This window comes from Euprymna scolopes, chromosome 41 (assembly GCF_053919585.1).
Source record: "Euprymna scolopes isolate OS-2025 chromosome 41, ASM5391958v1, whole genome shotgun sequence".
Lineage (NCBI taxonomy): Eukaryota > Metazoa > Mollusca > Cephalopoda > Sepiida > Sepiolidae > Euprymna > Euprymna scolopes.
This window is the reverse complement of record NC_136522.1, coordinates 11,791,972-11,813,134: the sequence shown is the minus strand read 5'-3', so window position 1 is coordinate 11,813,134 and position 21,163 is coordinate 11,791,972. Positions and strand designations below refer to the sequence as shown.

The following is a 21,163-nucleotide window of genomic DNA, read 5'->3' as shown; positions in this document are numbered from 1 at the left end:
AAAATTGGCTGAGTAATTTGGTAGAGACCGCAGATGTCATTCTTTTTTTTAATTTGACATCAATTTTGATCCCTTACCATTTATTGTTTTGGGCTCAAATTGAATTAAAAAGTTTGATCCATGTCTAAGTAACCTATATCTAAAATTTCAAGTGTTTAGACCCAAAATTGGTGGAGGAGTTTGGTAGAGTTTTCAAAAGTCAAATCGTTGAAATTTGACCCCTTGATAGCTAAATTTCTGGCTGAAAACCGATTACAAAGATTTCCCCAAATCTCAATAGCCCTTATGTCAAATCTCGAGTCTGTAGACTGAAAATTGACAGAGTAATTTGGTAGGGAAATATACACACACACAGGCAATATCACTTTTATAGATATATAGATTATTACAATATTTATAATACATTTTTAATAACTGGCATTTAATGATGAATAATGTTGTACTAATAGTTCCAAAATGGATTTGGATCAGTAAAAATGATTCTTCTCAAATATTTATTTCTATATAATAATATAGTGTTGTATTAATCAAAATTCTGGAGCACTAATGAAAAATTGTAATTATGATTCAAACTTATATATTTCAATGTTAAGAATCAATAATAATCAATATTTGGCATGTCCTTCTCTTGCTTTCATAACAGCTTTTATTCATTTTTTCATTTTATTAGCTAAATTGTTGCAGGTGGCAGGATTTATTTTCGTGCCACTCTTCATGAAGTTTGGTCTCTAATTCTTTTTTTTCTTATATATAGAAAAAAAACACCCAATATTTTTGCTGGTGAAGAGACTTTGTTTCCAAAAACTATATTATAGAATTATTGTCCAGACCAATTGTCTATCACAATAAAAACATCGTTTCCGAAACGATCGTACAATTTATTGATTTTTTTTTTTTGTTCTTCCTTGATCCATTTTCCGACACTCTTCATGAACTTAGCCCTCTAATATTTGATGAACATTTGTGCATTCTCACTCTTTTCCCTAAATTGGACCACAAACTTTCAATCGGAATAAGGTATGTATTGTGTCTGTATCAATAACAACACGGACGCAGAAAGTAAAGGTAAAACAAATATATTAAGACGAAAAGATAATACATATTTACAAAGGTGCATTTATACTGCAGTTGGAAGATTGTCCGGCAAAGGGCGTGTTAGTCTTTCATGGAGCAACCGGCACATGCGTCTTGCCTATCCGGCGTTCGAACACAGCTCTCCGGTCTAGCTGACTTGATACCTTTATCTATATCTTGTTCACCCACGTATGCTAATTAGTGTGGGCGTCTCTACAACAGTATGGGTATTTAGAGGGGCCACTTTATCACTGTAATCCCTTTTCTCAAACCAACCCATTAAAACTTTTAATGCATTGCATGGAGCATTATCTTGTTGGAAGATTAGATCACTTGGAATGTTGTTATTAACTATTTTAGTCAAAGAGATTTAGTAAACCTGTTGCTATAATTTGTGGGGTTTATTCTGTGCTTACATGTGTACACCATTCCAGTGTCTGCAGAAGTCATGCAGCCCCAAATCATTACGCATCCTCCTCCAAATTTGACAGTTGGAACCACACAATCAGGATGAAATGCTTCTCCTTCCCTACGGCGAACATAAACCGCTCCAGGGGTGCCAAAAATCTGATGAAAAAAATAAGGATTTGCTACAATTTTTGAATCGATGTTGTGTATTCACATAAATATTTGAAATGTTCCTTTCAAAGCTTAGAAAATAGAAGCTATTATCTTACCTCAATATTACTTTCGTTAGACCAAACAATTTTGGCCCAATCATCGTGTGTCCAATTTTCATGTTTTTGTGTTGTTGTTGTTTTTTTTTTTTTCATTTTTTTTTTATTTTGTTTTTGTTATCCTGAGACAAATATGGCTTCTTCCTTGCTTTGCATCCTTTTAATCCCGCTTCTAATAAACTTTTTACTGTTCGAGCTGATATTTTTTTGTTTGCGCCTTCCCTAAGTTCATCAGCAAGGTCTGAAGAACTTTTCTTTTTATCTACAAGGGATGCTTTTTTCAAAGATCTCTCTTCCCTGGCGATTGTAGAAGTTTTACGGTCTTGTACTTTTCTATTTTTGAAAGACAGTGTTTCCTTCTGCCTTTTAATCATTGTTTGAACTCCCTTTCTTGAACATTCCATCTTCCTGGCAATTTCTACCTGATAATATCCTTCACCAGATAAAGCAACAATTTGTATTCTTTTAATCTCTGAAAACTGCCTCTTTGGAGACATTTTCAATTAAATTTGCCATTATAGCATTGGCAGGAACCAAACATTACCTGAAAAATAAGAAACAACTTTTAGTATGGCAACTAATTATTTTGAATATCGGAATCAATTTAGTATGAAACTCGGCTAAAACTCTTGAAAAAGTCTTTAAACCAAATAAATACTACAATCTATTGTTAAATAGTTTACATTTGTTCTCACCTATTCACTCTACAATTCTTAACCTTTTAATGCGTAGGTTTAAACTATTACCTGAGTTTTTTATAAGTGCTCTTTAATTTAGACCATGGCCCTTAGATATATATATATATATATTTTTAAAATATAATAATACACTGACACGTGTTGCGTTGTCAATGACCCATCAGAGTGGCTAAATCGAGCGAGATTCAAAATCGGGAACACATGGTAAAAAGTCTAAACTTCTACCACTGGACTATCTCGCACAACTGCTGAATGTATCGCGCTTTTATGTAGATGTTATTCATTTGTTTTTGTACATCGCAATCAATACATTATCTTAAATATATATATATATATATATATATATATATAAACATCTTAAATATATATATATATATATATATATATATATATATATATATATATAACGGCACAATAAGGTTGACACACCGGTTTTCGCCATATCACCGAAGTTTAGCAACGTTTATCCTGGCCAGTACCAGATGCGTGGCCACTTGGGAAGGTCGGGCGCTGTATGTACCGTGCCGAGTTGTAGAAATTTCCAGGTTGGTATCTTGAGGCGCATTAATTCACTGGGAGAGATGCACCCCAGTCTTAGTTGAGACATTCATCCAGGAGAAGGAAAAACCTGCGGTCTGTTGTATATTCTGTCCTGTGGCAGTCATTTGCACCAACGGAGGTTATCAGTAATACCAAAAAAGCATGATTGGTTCTACACAAAGCCTTTATCACTATAAACAAATCATTTGTGTGGATTTCCGAGCAACTTAGTTGTCGTGGCGGTACCTCATACGTCGAAATCAACGGGAGAGTCTTATCATATATATATATATATATATATATATATATATATATATATATATATATATATATATATATATATATATATAGTCTTGGAAGCTTTTTAACATTTAAAAATATTTTTTTAAAAAACATATTTAATTTTTATATTTTTTTATCCTTCGGATTTAAAAACAAAATAGTAATCATGGCTCCCCAGCAGTGTTGATCAAAAAATACCTCCCTTAATCACATAACAACATTTATTTTACAGATATTAGATCTAGTTTCCTTCTCTTGATTAATTTGGCTAGCCTATTCATGTTATAAAAATGTCTTATACATATATATAATGTATATCTTACTAATTATAATTCTCTGTGGACCGTCCATGCGTCTTTGCTCACTTGCCTGTAATCTGGTATTATAATAAAGGTGCATTCTTGTCTCTCTGTTCTATCTAATCTATATATAAAAGGATACACTGCTTCACAAATAACTCACATATACTTTTATTCCAGTATCTTTTCTATATATACTATGCATGTTTTTATATATACTATGTATTCCAAATTCAACTCATTAGCATATTATATTTAAAAAATCTATTTTAATTATCAGTTATATTAATTGTTTGTTAATCGCTGTTAATGTACTTTTACTTTATTTAAAATTAATTTTTTTTCAAATTTAATTTATATATAATTTAATTTACTTTTACTTATTAATTGCTGACAACAGTTACGTTGAAAACCGGAAGTACGTTAATTTTTAAGCTCTGCGAGTTAACTCACGTTTGATTTTCATAGACAAAGACAGATGCGTCCCTAAATACAACATGTTGTCACTTTTCGTAGCAAGTTAGGATATTTGGTATAGCTTAAATAGTATGTGACTAATGTCCACTGCTTCGCAATATGTCTCGACCAGGCAACGCCGGATATATGCAGCTAGTAACACCAATTTTCAACTGGGAAATTATAAAAAAAACAAAAAACATAACATATCGATCACTTAACTCGCCTTGTTTCCTTTGCTTAAATGAAGAACTCTTTATCATTAAATTTAAAGATAAGAATACACTTCTTAATAATAAAAAAACATCAATAATTTGTAGGCATTACAAATCACACCTTAATCACTTAAATACTACGTCCTATAGGTCCATATCAAACATACATTCAAGACTACATATACAAAGATCTCACAAGAATTTCACTAAAATCTTCACAAATTAAATATTTGCTAATTTCATTACCACACTATCTTTGTCAGCACCACCCCAGAAAATCATTCGATTCAACTATACCTATTACTTCCAAGCAATTTCCCTACATACTCCAAATATTTTTCTATTTCCCCTAATTAATCCACTGATATTTTAGCAGTTCTTAATGATGTTTACTCTAAATAAAAATATTCGACTATATTAATATGTGCTGTGTTGATGTTCTTGTCGCACCTTTAAACTATAGAAGTGTTATCACCTTTAATACGACTTAATCCAAACAAATAAAACGGAATTAATAATCAGCCTAAACTTAAACTTTAATTTTAACTTTTTGTTCTAATTGAAATCAATAGTTTTCTGTACTATATGTTTTTCTTACATTTTCACCCCAAACAAGGCACATTGCCACTTTGGTGTAGGGGGCTACTATCAGGGACATAAGCTACAGGGGTATTATGTGGGGAGTTGGGCAGCAAGATGTGGGTTCATGTTACACTTGAACTTCTGCATGCCAGTACAGTTAGGGAAGCAGGAACCCGGAAGGGAATTCCAAAATCTAGCGGTTCTGCAGAAGAAAATACTTGAGTAGAAGGCTCTCTTACATCTAGGGATCTCTACTGTGAAGGGGTGGGATTTTGCTGCTTGTCGGATTTGTTGGGAGTATTTACGTCGAAGGGGTACAAGTGCTCTCTTTTGAACCTTGTCTAGGAGCGAGAGACTAGTAGCAGATGCAGCAGCCCAAATACATTATTAAAGCACTTTTCAGCATAACTTTTAAATCGACAACACTAAAGTTTCAACTTCTCACAACCAACAAGTACATTATAAATTTAAACAGTAAAGAATATGCACCTTTAAATAACAAACTTATAGACTAACTCTGAAATATTTTTATTTGCATATATTCCAAATGAACAAAAACATATGTGTGCATGTACATATGTATATATGTGTGTATATGCATATGAATATGTATATGTATACATATTTTATGTAAAAAGGGACAGACTCACTAAGTAAAAGAGCAAACTAGATAGGTTTGAAAATGATATTTGAAAAAGGTTAGAATCGAACCGAATAGATGGATAAGAAGATAATAAATATTTAATTTAGAAATGCAGTCGATTGTTCATTTTTTAGAAATAACTGGATATTAAATATGCCAGTTAAAAGAATGGACAATACGAGTTTAGAAAGAATGATTAACAAAAGAGGTTAAAAGCGATACAATTCAATTTAGGAATTTCTTTGTTTACCAGAGGCGTGTGGATGCATGTGCAAAGCACACGTGTAATTTGAAACGTGAGGGAGTCATATTATTTAGCCACGTCTCTGACATCATCAAAAAAGGAGATTCCCGATATATTGAGATGTGTTCGAGTCAGTTAAAGATGAGAGTCGGAGAGCAACTCAGTGAGAGCTGATGCCCTTGGAGGCAAAGAGGGGAAGAGGAGGCCATGCAGTCGTACAGGTGTTAATCCCTAATCATCATCATCACCAGCTGGTATGAATAAAGGATCATTTGTATTTGAAACTGCTGTCTATGTCTGTCGTCATTTCACCCAAAAGGAAATGATAAATGAACTTTGTATAACTCACTTAAAGTATTATGTGTCCCCATCCGCCATCATCAATGATGTATCTCCCCTCTATCTGTGTACACAAGAACTATTATATAAATGTCTGAGCTCCGCATTAATAATAATATGAAGTCTCCACAGTCGTCTTCTGTAGCATGTCTCCGATATGAACCCCTTGACTACACAACAATGTATGTCTATGAAAAAATATACCAATCAATTAACCCCAGAGCACACAACACATATACATATATATATATGAAATAAAATGGAGGTGGAAGGACCTGGATACTCAACGTTTCGCCCGATTTATGCGGGCTTCTTCAAGATATATATATGTATTTTTTTTACATGGGGGTCACCAATTATCAAGGCCCGAAGGCCACTCAGGGATAAGAGTTATTGCGTGTACAGTAATCAATGAGATAGTATTGTAGTAATCATTAGTGTTGGGGGTTTTGATAGAGTGTCTTACTTAAGGGGCGGTTTGTCAGGAGTTTGTTTATGTTGGACTTGAAGACGTCCAAGTTGTAGTCAGGTGGGAAACAGGCAAGCGGCAGAGAGTTCCACTGGCGTGAACTTCTAAGAAATAAGCTTTGCTCATGGAATCTACGTTTGGATTTAGGCACAGATAGAAAGTGGGGAAAATTATTGACAGTAGTTTCAGCCAGACGGGTGTTTCTCGTGAAAGATTGGCGAGGGGGGGCGAGGGATTGGAGCTCAGACGAGCACCTGCCATGAAAATAACGATAAAACAAAGACAGGCTCGCAACGTCTCTTCTGTGGGAGAGAGGTTGCAGGGAAGAGAAAAGGGCATTCCCCACTAAACCACGAAGTCTATTTTGTACACTGTCAAGGCAGGATAGGCTGTTTTTAGCAGCTCCTGCCCAGATGTGCCATCAGTGCTCCATCCTTGGACGTACTTGGCTTTTATATATACATTTATGTATACATCAAATCAATTATCAATTATTATTTTGATATTTAAATTTAACTTTAAACACTTTCTTTCCACTATTGTCTACATTATTAATCAATATAATCATAAAAATCATCATAATCAATTATCATAAATATTGCAGTCACGAATATGTTTATCCCCATTATCTTCCATTTTTAATTATCATTATGCCAATTAGAGTTGATGGTTATATCTAAACATGGAGATAAATTAATTATATACATTTTTTATTATTATTATTATTATTATTATTATTATTATTATTATTATTATTATTATTATTATTATTATTATTGCTACACAACTTTCAAAGCTTCGTCGTAGTTAATAAATAAAAAGTTATGATTACAGATGGTACCGATGGTGGGGAGTGGATGGGGATGGGGATCGAATGGGAAGGAGATAGGCATGCCTGAGAATCACCATAAATAAATCATTCATGGTTTCTCTTTTCATTTTCTTTCATTTTCTTTTTTCTTTCTTTCTTTCTTTTCTTCTTTTCTCCGGTGCGTCTTTTCCTTTTCTTCCTCATTATTTTAACTTCTTCTCTGATGTGTCTACGAATGATACTGGTGAAGCGGGGATATACAAGAGGACAACATTTTCTGACCACATAAAAATTCCAGCTAAATTCAAAGTTTTTTTTTTTATAACTGAATAACCCGATTAGATCTGAAACCCCTTTTTAGCATAGATACATCAAATTCACATTCCTCGACTAATAGAACCTATACACACTAGTATGTTTAAGATCGGGGGCGGCCATCAAACACGCATACAAATATCTTTCTTTTACGCCTTCCATTTCATCAACCTCAACCTTTAAATCCCCAACTCTTTCTAATCCATTCCTAGATTTCAACACAGACTAAAATCCACACTCCTATTTGGTCTTATTTACAAACAATTAAATCTTATTTTTCACAACATTTGACAGAACCTCCTGATATTAACTCCCTGTGACGAGGAAAACCTGATATTTTCATTGCAAGCTTTGCTATTGTATAAGCTGTATCGCCTGAAGAGGTCTCTAGTTACTGGTAACTAGCTGACCGAAACATGTTCATGACTGTGTAGCAACACATTGCTCTTTATGTAAAAACAAATAAAGATTATACCTTGCTCTACTTCGGTATTGAGCACTCTTGTATTAACTTCGTTAAACTTCATTCGTTACTTAAACTCTTAAAAACAATAACCTCAGATTATATATATATATGTGTGTGTGTGTGTGTGTGTGTGTGTGTGTGTGTGTGTGTGTGTGTGTGTGTGTAATTTTTCAGAATGTGAGAGTATATAATTAATATTAAAATTATATAATATATTTCTATAAAATTTATTTATCCTTTTTTTCTATTGGTTGAAATTAACTCTACAAACTCTTCAGGTATTATTATTATTGCTAACGTTTTTTTTATTAATAATTGTTTTTTTTTGTTTGTTTGTTTGTTTTTTTGTAGATTTTATTAGTAATGAGTCTAGTATTTCAAGTTTCCGTTTATTGTTGGTTTCTTCAAGTACAGATGTGTTGTCAACTAAAATTTTTACAAACATTTTAGAATGCTATTAAATTTAACCAATGGAAAATGGGATAAATAAAATAATTAACAAATGAAGAGGAAAATGAATATATATAAATTGTTCAAAACCAGTTAGTTTAATTTATGCCTGACGATGAATCTTAAAGGGTTGGAAAGTACTCGGACTTATGATAAATATGGTGATTACATCAGCCACTTCCCGCGAGAAGTGAAGACTGTTAATCGGAAGTTGGAAAGGATCGAAAATAGAATTAATAGACGAAAAACGTCTACTTTATTTAATGAAATATGCAATAGAGAAAAAATGCTGAATATATATATATGTGTGTGTGTGTGTGTGTATGTGTATGTGTGCATGTGTGTGTGTATAAACTTAAGTGTATCGTTAATAAATATATTCAGAAAAATATATTAAAATCAATAAAAAAAATAGACAGATCAATATGAAAATTACAATAACGAAACATAATAACTTTGTGTTTGATATTAAGGTTATATGAGAATGTACACACACGCACACACACGCGCGCACACACACACACACACACACACACATATATATTGCACTCTTTGTGTTTGATATTAAATGTTTTATATGTGAATAAATGTATGTATACACACACACACATACACACACACACACACACACACACACATATATATATATATATATATATATATATATATATATATATATTCTTTGCATCCGTATCTCTTGTGTGCGTCGTTCTGCTGATAATATCTGAAAAAGCGACGGTTTTCATCCTCCCGGGTGATAACGCGTGCGTTCTCATTTTAATCAACTAAAACAGGAAAGCGACAGCGCATCGAAGCCCGTGACTCCCGTGGAAAGCGGCACAGCGATTCGCGCCCTTACAATGGCACGGATTTCAATGGCCGGCTCACTTCCGCCGAAAACGTCCACCATTAAAAGATTAATAATGGCGATGATCGCAGTCGTCAACCGAAATGAAATTGATTCTATCTGCAACTCCTGCTGCTTTTCAGATATTTTACGTTAAAGTATGGCGAGCATTCTATGGTTCATAAGTTGACAATAGCCATTGTTCGCCAAACTTTTACGTTTAAACTTCTTTTATTTTTGTTTTCTTGTGTTTTTTTTTTGGGGGGGGGGTAATTTCACCGGTTATAGGAGGAATGCAAAATGCATAGCTAAAATATAAGTGAATTCGATAAGAAATTAAACAAAAGTCGACGTTTCTAACATCATAAAAATATGCTGGTCGTGTGTATTTTTTATTTGTTAAGGCTTATAAGTTATATCTGTGATCGGTTCTGGATATGACCTTAAGCTATATCCGATGGTGAGGCCCCAACTTGTGGGCTTTGGGGAGTGTGAACCCATCTTTTAATTACCATTGCTCCCAGGTCCACTCTGACCCAGATTGGTAGTACCTGTTAGGGTCCAAACTATGGGTTAAATAGAAACCGACTTGAAAAAAAAATATATATTCTATTAAAAAAATTTCTTCACAATCACTGGATTCGGCATTAAATAACGTGAAAAGGGTTGATATGCCGTAAAACAAAAACAGCCAACAAAATATATCCGTTACCATGGAAGACGGACACAATATCAAGAATAAAGAAAACCTTCCGCTGTAGATAAAGCGTTCTTTCTACTCTAACATGACGTATCTGTGTAGTTTCTTAACTTTATATTGTTCGATACAGCACGTTGCTGTAATCATCCTCTCTGGTTTAAATCAACTTTTTTTTTCATTCTGATCATTTTTTTCATAAATGGCAAAAACCTTACACTTAACTTTTAGTCGAACTCAATCATTTCTCTTAGAATCCGTAAACGTCGAAGGATAATTAATTCCGCTTTTATTCGGATCCTTTTCTCATCCTTTATCATAAAATTAACGGTGATTAAATACATTCGGATCTCGATTTCTTTCAGAAACTCATCTCAATGCAAGGTTCACGCCCTTTATCGTAGTTTCCGGCATAGCATCGTATATGTGATTATAATATTTATTCAGTTTTCGAGATGTTGTTCTGTGTGATTTGTATCATCGCCATTATTATGTATCGTTATTTCCATGGGAAGTGTTCGTCTGAACTCCAATCTCTGGTCCCCCCTCGCCAACCTTTCACGAAAAACACTCGTCTAGCTGAAACCACTGTCAATAATGTTCCCCATCCTTTATCTGTGCCTAAATCCAAACGTAGATTCCATGAACAAAGCTTCTTTTTTAGAAGTGCACGACTGTGGAACTCTCTGCTGTTTGCCTGTTTCCCACCTGACTACAACTTGGATGTCTTCAAGTCCAACATAAACAAATTCCTGGTGAAACGCCATCTTAATTAAGACATTTTATCAGATCTGCGTTAATAACGATTACTACGATATTGTCCCATTGGTTACTTGTACACGCAATAATCCTTATCCCCGAGTGGCTTCCGGGCCTTGATAAGTGGTAACTTCAATGTAAAAAAAAATATTATTATCATTATTCTTACATCTTCATCTCAAAGTATTGTGCTTCCTTTCGCAGGCAACCCTTTAACTTTATTATTGAAGTGGAACTTTTGTTCTGAAGATAGCAGTATATAACGGTCAACGCTGTCCTTTAATATTGGGCGTTTAGACGTCTACTTCCACTTAACAGTCCATCCTATTCCATCAAATTTTGCGCTGAAGTCCCTGTCCACTATTTCGCATATAATATTTTTCTTTATTCACTCGGCTTGGGTGTAGCAGGAAGCTTGGCATTTCGGCTGGGCTGATACTGCACTTTAATTTAAGTTAATTGGTCCTCTGTCAATGTAGGGGAAACCCTTCATACTGAGAGAATTACTATTTTTTATATACTGGCAGAGTTCCCCCTATTGTGGGGCGAGCTAGTTTCTCCCACATTAAAAACGACCTTGTGTCTTATTTGCTTTCGTGGGGAAGCAAATAAATACAACAATCTCGTCCTCTGATATCCACATTACAATTTTCGTTGATAAACGTCGAGAGAGAGAGAGAGAGATGGAGTTAACTTAAAAAAGTACATGTTCAACGAAAAGGCATTTGTTGACATGCTTCAGCATATTTTTCGTGCGAACAAAACACTGAAATACGATTTTTTCTTGAGGATTCCTTTTATCAAAAACGCTGAACCGATTTACATACTCGACATGGTTTTAAACTAACTACATACTTTAATCAAGATCCCAGGAACAAATTACATTTGCGACTTTCCTTCGTCATAACTTTAGAGAAAAATGTCTTTCTTCAGCACCATTATGCTTTTCACTAAACTGAAACACCACTTGCAATTCACCTGTTGGAGAAATCGCTTTTTTGCTTCTGATAAGCAGAGTTGGTATTATCGAAGTTTGTACAACTAAATTTTCTGGTATTCATTCGTTTTGTTTTGTTTTTTTAATTATATTTTTGGATATTTTTATTCCCTATTGTTCCATTGCTTTCCTCAATATTCTTATTAATATTTTTCTCACTTAACTCCCCCCAATGCCTTTGAAATTGTTCTCATGCTCTCAGCTTCCTCCCCTTCATATTATTCCCCTATAACTTTTCTATTTCTAATCTAATATGTATTTAAAATCGATACTGTCTATTTTGCCCATAGTTTTGTATACTGCCGATTTTTCTCCTCTTCCGATGAGAAGCATTTAGCTTTGAAATGCCACAACCTATAAAGATTTCCTTCTTTCTTTATTTCCCTTATTTTAACTGTCATTAATCTTACTGACATGATAATGTAATAAACTTCTTATCTAACTTTAATCCCTATCCTCTTTTCGAATATATAAATACTAGCAGTATTACCCTGCAATGCTCGGGGTTTGCTTTGATGCCTTTTTATGTTTTATATTATCTTTTTGTTTTTGGTTTTTTTGTAATCGTAAAATTATTTTAGTAAATTTAGGTTATATTGATACCTTACTGATCAACGTAGACTCCACACAGTGGATGCAACGTGCCAGCAACAATTCTATTTATCTGATTTGTCCCCTTAGCAGTTATTCTTCAAGCTCAAAACCAACTACTTTGGCGAGATTTTTGGGGACATGATTTCTTGAACCGTATGAGAGAGAAACCACGGGATCAACATCGACTATCTATTAATTGTAAGAATTTATGTGGTTGTCGCTGTATAGTTCTACAATTATTCAACTGTGTCGAAAAATTCCTTACCTTATGTTGCCAAGCATATTAATTGAGCTTAGTTGCATGGGCATATGTTTTTTTAAATCGACATATAAGAAACATCTGAATCACATTTTTACCAAACAGTTGTGTAGATTGTTTTGCAATTTCTTCAGCATCTGTTGCTTGTTCAATGGACGTTCAAAAGCAGAAACATCAATTACTTTTGCACCTCTAAAAAAACACGTAAATTTTCAAGTCTTATAAAATTCTGTCCAGTAAATGAAAAAACAAGTTAAGAAATTTACGTGCGGAGTTTGAACCTACAGACCACGTCACGCAAAAAAAAAAAAAAAAAAGCACGCAATCAACTTACCAATAGTAGAATTTTCACGGCCCGTTATTCTATCATTGTTGCTAAGCGATGATATGGAAAATACGGCTTTACCGATGATAGATAAATAAAAATAACAGTTTCGATTATCGATTATTAGGGGTATTCTGAGACAAAACTTAACTAATATCACTCCCAGACTTATAATACACTAAAGTTCTGTAAATTTTAAAGAAAAATCAGTTCAGCTGTTTCGGAGTCTATAAGAAACGAACTCACCCACAAACACAGAGAAAATTGCATTTATATATATATATATATATATATATATATATATATATATATATATATATATTGTTTTTAAAATATAATTATCCACTGACACGTGTTCCGTCATCTACGACTCATCAGTGTGGCTGAACCTAGCGAAATTCTAAATCGGGACTCCAAGGTAATGAGACTAAGCGCTTAACCCGCTCGTCCATTTCGCACGACTATTCGGATATATCGCGATTTACTTAGATGTTATTTGTTTTTGTTCTTGCAATACGTTTTGAATGAATTCAATTATTTACGAAAGGTCATTTTTACCTAAATGCGAGTTGGGAATAATTTTCCCTTTAACCAATCTAACCAATATATATATATATATATATATATATATATATATATATATATATATATATATATATATATATATATAATCGAGCCAGAGATGTCTCGTGTCGCGGGGTTCGAATCGTTCGGCTGGTGTTAATCAGGACACCCTGCACTGAAGAATCCCGAAAGGATGAAACACTAGTGTCTGTAGGTATTTAATTATTATAGTAAAAAAAATAATTATATATATATATATATATATATATATATATATATATATATATATATATATATATAATATCTCTATATAAATAAAATGAACTCATTTTTCCCGTCGGACTTTTCTTGGTGGCCGAACTGTTAACGTTGCAGATGTTTTTTTTGTTTTTTTTTCACACTTTATTTTCCTACTTTTACTCATGACTCCGGGTTTGATCCTTCCTACTTACCTACTATAACATTTTTTAAAACTCCTTCCCCCCGTCCCGGAAACAAACACTCGGGCAACGCCGGGTACCCCCGCTAGTAATATAATATAATATAATATAAAATTACAAATTAAGAAACTCTATACAAACAATATTAATAGTATAAATCTACAATCATTTCTTATCTTCAAAGATAATAACATAAACTAATCACATAAATGAAATTATTATAAACTTACTTTAATATAAAAATACAAAATATTCGCTCATAAATTGCATTATTTTCCTTAATTATGTCTACTAAAGGCGCTTAAAGGGAGATTATCCAGGGTTACTTATCTCCCTTTGATCTGCCTCGATCTAAGTTAATTACCAAACCGCTGATTCTGGGACTTAGAGGCATATGAACACCCGTGGAAATCTGTCTGATAGTGATCGAATGACGATTTAATATTTATTAACTGATACGCATCCATGTTAAAGTACGTCTGATATTATCTAGATAACGGCTTAATAGTTATATATAAAAAAAGTCAGTCTGTTTGTAAGTATGTATGTATGTATGTATTGACGTAAGCCGTGGTGAAGGCAACCTTTCTAGGAGAAGCAAATCTCTGATTTAAAAAACCATAAAGCGGAAGACCATTACCCGCATTAAGCTGGTCTGCAGTTTAACTTGTTGCTGGCTATCTTGCTCTTGCTTGTTGCTGGATCTCAACATTTTGAACCGAGAGAGAGACTTAGCTGTCGTACAAAGCTAAGACTCTGTAACATCATCTTTGTATAGATACTCCCTCAGGTATTTGGACTCATGGATTTTAAATGTCTGAGGGAGTGGCACTCGTCTGACAAGACGTTGCAATCATCATGTATGTATGTCTCCTTCTTTATAAGGTGTATCTACTCTGAGACGCAATTTCACAGATCGGCGCGAGGTTGATGAAATCATTACATTTTTGTGATCCGTTGTTTTCTAGAGTTTTGGCCAGTAAAAATTGAAAACCGTTGGAACTTGGCAGGCGCAAGTAAATGCATGTTCATTTATACGTTAAAGTAGGTTAAATTTTAACTATTTCTTATCCGTCTGACGATAGCTCAAAAGGTAACGGCTAAGGCTGAATTGCTAAATGTTTTAGTTTCGATTCTAGCTGATCGCACCTAAGACATATTAAAAACTTTTGAAACTTTTTAGAGGTATATATTGGGTACAATATAATAATCAATAGATAAAATGGCGTTTTAATACTAAATACGATATCTGCATGAATTAAAATATCATATTTAAGCATATTTGACAACCCGGCAACACCGGGCGCCCTGAGAATATTTACTAAGTTATCCAAATGATAACAATTGTTAGATTTTAAAAATATATATAATAGATAAAGTAATTAAAAATATCAAATAATAATAGACATTTAACCGAAATTATTATTAATAAGATAAAACCATATTACATTAAAAGCATTTGATTTTCTGCCTTGCTGCATTTCTGTTTGCGAGGCTCATATTTTCAGAAAATGGCAGCCATCTTGAATATTCATTCCGCTTTATGGTTCCACTTTTGTATTACTGGTTTTCAGAATGGGTTGCTTTTTTTTTACATAGGCATCACCACATATCAAGGCCAAGAGGCCACTTGAGGATAAGGGTTAAAAAGTGTACAGTAGAAATTGGACAATATAGTAACCGTTAGTAATGCAGATTCGGTAAAATTATTAACTTATATGGACCGGCTCATCAAAAAACTTGTTTACATTAGACTTGAAGACAACCATATTGTAGTTAGCTGGAAAGCAGAAAAAACGGAAGACAATTCCACAGGCGTGCAGTTCTAAGAAAGAAGCTTTGTTCATGGAATCTACGTTTAGGTTTAGGCACAGATAAAGAGTGGGGGAAGTTAGTGATAGTGTTTTCTGCTAGACGGGTGTTTCTTGTAAAAGTTTGGCGAGGGGGGGACCATAGCATGGAGCTCAGCCGAGCACTTGCGATGAAAATAACGATAAAGCAGAGACAAACTCGCAACATCTCTTCTGTGAGAAAGAGGTTGCAGGGAAGAGAATAGGACATACCCCACAAGGCTACGAAGTCTATTTTGAACTCTATCAAGGCAGGATAAGTCCTTTCTAGCAGCTCCTACTCAGATGTGGCAACAGTACTCCATCCTTGGACGTACCTGGCTCTTTTATATAGAGAGAATTGCATCAGCAGTGGGATATCTAATGTTGCTCCCGAAATTATAAAATGGTCTTATACTATTCCGGATATTTTTTATTATTATTAATAATATTTAGTAGTTTATGCTCAGGTTGACAAGAAACGTCTTGTGGTTGTTAGCACTTTAATTTATGTGAACATATCTCGGCTCAAACAAAACTTTGTTGATCGAAATAAGCACCATCAGAATAAACACACTTTTACAAACGCAAAACAAAATATATCTATTGTCCTTGGCCTTCATACCCCCCGCCCTCTGCGGCCCGGGCGACAAGATCAAAGTGTAGTATCTGTTCCGGCAGATGCTGCAAGCTATGACTAGCTATGACTAGCAAAGACCAGATGTGGGGGCAACCCCACATGCCTGACCATTAACCAGCTCCCATTTCCCACCTCTCGGGAGCTGGTCCCCTTTTTCCCTTCCCCCTCCCTTCACTCCTCACATTAAAAATCGGCCTTGTGCCTAATTGGCTCGGTGGGGGAGCAAATAAATACCATCTGTTCCGGCAGATGCTGCAAGCAAAGACTAGCTATGACTAGCAAAGACCATATGTGGGGGTAACCCCACATATCTGAACTTGGTCAAGGTAGGAATCACCCTACGACCACAGTTACTATCCAGCTCCCATTTCCCACCTCTCGGGAGCAGGATCCCCCTTTCCCTCCCCCCTCCCTCTCTATCCACATTAAAAAAACGGCCTTGTGCCTAATTTGCTCAGTGGGGAAGCAAATAAATACAGCAGGCTCAGAGCCAGCGTCGACTTCGTCATATCAGACGGGCGAGCAGGTTTTTCAATTGACCTCATTAAAAACTGTCCCGCACAAAATCGCCATCACGTCAATCAAAAACGAGCACCTGTTTGGGTTTTTTTTCACATTATTTTCCAACTGCGCGTCGGAAAAGCTTCCTTTTTTTTTAAACCCACCTCTTTTTTTATCACACACACACCCAAAAACACCCGGGCAACGTCGGGTACCTCTCACTAGTATAAAATAAAGGTATTATAACGAAAAATCTCTTCGCTAATAAATAGATCTTGTGATGATTTGTACCCAATTCGTACTTTCCTTCATCATTGCGATGTTTCTACATTGGCACCAGTTTTTATATAAACAACTACATATTTCGACAACTTTAGAAGAGGTATATAATTTGGCCACAATTAAAATTCTGATACAAAACCTGATATAAAAATAGTCATTTCCCCCCGTTTTTACTGTCGTCTTTTTTAAATTTACGTAGCAACATGATAAATACGGGTTTGATCTCATACTACAAAGGTGACCCGACGTTACCCGGGATTGAATGATGATCAACTAATGTTTAACACTCTCATATTTTTATTATAATTGAAATAAAAAAAAATAGCACATTTTTCAATCAAATCGATCGCTTGCTAGTTGGGGACCCATCGCGACGACACACCTGGGGAAGCGTCACATACCTCTCGCAGTGACTAAGTTCAGAATATATTGTAGTCTACAGTGCATAGTAAGAGAAGCTACCGTTGATTTTATAAAATTATTTTTTATATATAGTAGTTTGCATTGACGTTTAATATAAAAAAGTCAAGTATCATGCTCAATTGTGCTCTAAACAGAAACATTCATTTCGAACGCACCCTTATCATATTAAAGAACCTACTGCTGATTTTATTGGACTGGCATTGCTGGTTCTGCGGTGATAATCGTTTGAATTTAAGTCTAAAATGAAAAGTTCAAGTATCATTCTGAAACTGGGCTTTAAACAGAAATATTCATTCTGAACGCGCCCCTGTCATATCAAAGAATCTGCTTTTGATTTTATATCTCAGACGGCTTGTATGGTAATAAATATTTTCAAATGTACCTATAGTGTTAGGCTGTGTAAGGTGTTAACTATGGTCAAAATCGCCTGTTCCTTCTTTCATCAGATTATTTAGATTATCGATTATCGATACTTATTGAAGACATTTCGATACAATACCTATCTAAGAACACTGCCATAAAGTTTTGAATTTCATAAAAAATCGACTTAGCCATTTTCGAGTCTACAGGGAACGAACTCATAGGCACACACACAGACAGATATACAAGTCCTTCTATTATATAAAGGAAAGTCGTCTGTGTGTTTTGTGTGTGTGTTTCTATGTCCGCTAAAAATTTTGTCAGCCACATCCGACCTGGTCTAAACTAGTACTATCTAAAAGACAATGCCTCGGATGCATAATATGTGATAGACAGACACACACAGAGACAATTTCACTTTTATAGATAGATAGATAGATAGATAGATAGATATAAATTTGAAAGTGTCAGTGTGCGTGTGTCTGTGTGCGTACGTTTCTCTACCGAACTACTCTGTCAATTTTCAATCTGGAGACTGGAAATTTGACATAAGGGCAATTGAGATTAGAGAAAATCTTTTTAATCGGTTTGCAGCCAGATATTTCGCTGTCAAGGGGTCGAAGTTCAACGAGTTGACTTTTGAAAACTCTATCAAACTCCTCCGCCAATATTGGGGCTAAACATTTGAAATTTCAGATCTAGGATACGTAGACATGGATCAATTTTTTTAAAAATTTGATTTGATTTATTGTTTTGCGATAAATGTAAAGGAGGCAAAATTGGGGTCAAAGTTACAAAAAATTACCTCTGCGGTCTCTACCAAATTACTTGGCTAAGTTTTAGTCTAAAGATTTGAAACATTTTACATAAAGTGTATTTAGACAGGCAACAAGCTTTTTAATCGGTTTTGGGGCGAACATTTGGTTGCCAAGAGGTCGAAGTTAAAAGAGTTGACCTTTGCAGATTCTACCAAACTCCTCCGCCAATTTTGGGTCTAAACACTTGAAAGTTTACATGTAGGTTATCTAGACATGAATCAAACTTTTTAATATATATATACACTAGCAGTTTAGCCCGGCTTTGCTCGGGCCCTTTGTACTGTTCATAACTTGCGCTAAGTGTGAATGCCCTTTTATATTAAAATTCAAATGTTTAGACCAAAAATTTTCTGAGTAATTTGGTAGACACTGCATAGGCAAATTTTTTTAACTTTGACCCCAATGTTGACCCCATAAAATTTATTGTTTTGGTTTCAAATCAAAATAAAATGTTTGACCCATGTCTAAGTTACCTACATCTAAAATTTCAAGTGTTTAGACCTAAAATTGGCAGAGAAGATTGGTAGAATCTGCAAAGGTCGACTGTTTCAACTTTTACCTTTTGGCAGGCAAATTTTCACCCTAAAACTCATTAAAATGCTTGCCACATGTCTGAATATCGCTATGTAAAATTTCAAATGTTTAGCCCCAAAATTGGCTGAATAGTTTGCTAGAGAACGCAAATGTCAAATCTTTTGAACTTTTATAGCTTCGGATCTCAAATTTTCTACCCAAACCGATTAAAAAGCTTGCCCTATGTTTGAATACTCTTTATGTAAATTTTCAAATGTTTAGAACGAAAAGTGGCTAAGTAATTTGGTAGATACAGCAGAGTTCAAATATTTTTTTTATTTCGACACCAATTTTGACCTCTTGTGGGCTTAAATCAAATTAAAATTTTCATCCATATCCAAGTAATCTACATTTAAAATTTCAAATGTTTAGACCTAAAATTGACGGAGGAATTTGGTAGAGTTTTCAATAGTCACCTCATTAAAATTTAACCCCTTTGACAGCCAAATTTCTCACTAGCCCTTGTGTCAAATTACGAGTGTGTAGACCGAAAATTGACAGAGTGGTTTGGTAGGGAAATGTACGCACACAGACAGACACACAGATAGACATTTTCACTTTTATAGATATATAAAAATGCACATAAACTTATGAACAGTACATAGAGCCTGAGCAAAGCCAGACTGAAGTGCTAGTATATATATATATACATATATATATATATATATATATATATATATATATATATATATATATATATATATATATATATATATACTAGCAAAAGTACCCGTCGTTGACTGAGTTCAAAAACAGCCTACAGAAAATGGACTCTGATTTATGAGAGTATGATAGGTTATGAAAAGGAAGGGTTGTAAAGACATTGTTTCGAATTTGGGGGTATCAAAACCAAAGCAAAATATGATGAAAATAAAAATAAAATAGACAAACTCCATAATTTATTATACCATACCTGTTCACACTGAAACACTTATCACAATATTCTGTGGATCTATATTAAAAAAAACTTGTTAAACTTTGTGACATATTTCCATTAATGGAAGTCAGGCGCGAGCGAACACCCCATAATTTTATTATACCATATTTCTTCAAACTGAAACATAATTATCAAAGTATACTTACGCAAATATATATATGAAAAGTTTTTATTAAAGTTTGTGCCTATTTCCCTTCTATGGAGGCCATGGACGAACGCAGACCCCACAATTTTATCATACCATCCCTATTTAAGTTAAAACATACTTATCAAAGTATTATTATGTACATCTATATCAAAAACACTTGTAAACATTTTTTTTAATTTTTAAATGTTTTATTTCCATACTTTGTGGACCAGGCGCAATCGCAGACCCCACAATTTTAATAAACAACCGTTCTGCTAGATCAAACATACACATTCCTGTGTCTCGATACATCTTCTATCATTATATGTAATTAGTTTTTTTTAAATAGTCAACCATATAGCAGTCTATTCGTGACCAGACACACACACACAGACATTCAGCTTTATATATATATATATATATATATATATATATATATATATATATAGTACAAAACTTGTTGAAATTCAAAGACTTACATTTTCCCCCACATCTGGTCTTTGCTTGCAGTATCTGCCGGAACAGATACTACACTTTGATCTTGGCCAAAAGGCCAGAATGTAACTTAACAGAAAGATACGGTAATAAAAAATAAAACGTATATATATATATATATATATATATATATATA

The 21,163-nt window shown here is 34.1% G+C and overlaps 1 protein-coding gene and 1 non-coding gene across 2 annotated transcripts in view; one reads left to right on the top strand and one right to left on the bottom strand.

Annotated features, from left to right (window-relative positions):
* The window catches only part of LOC145266352 (gamma-aminobutyric acid type B receptor subunit 2-like), a 1,041,657-nt gene that overhangs the window by 665,320 nt on the left and 355,174 nt on the right, over nucleotides 1-21,163 (top strand). The gene's annotated exons all lie outside the window — the stretch shown is intronic.
* On the bottom strand, nucleotides 20,907-21,096 carry LOC145266761 (U2 spliceosomal RNA). The gene has a single exon (XR_013864781.1). It is a non-coding gene; the product is annotated as a U2 spliceosomal RNA (small nuclear RNA).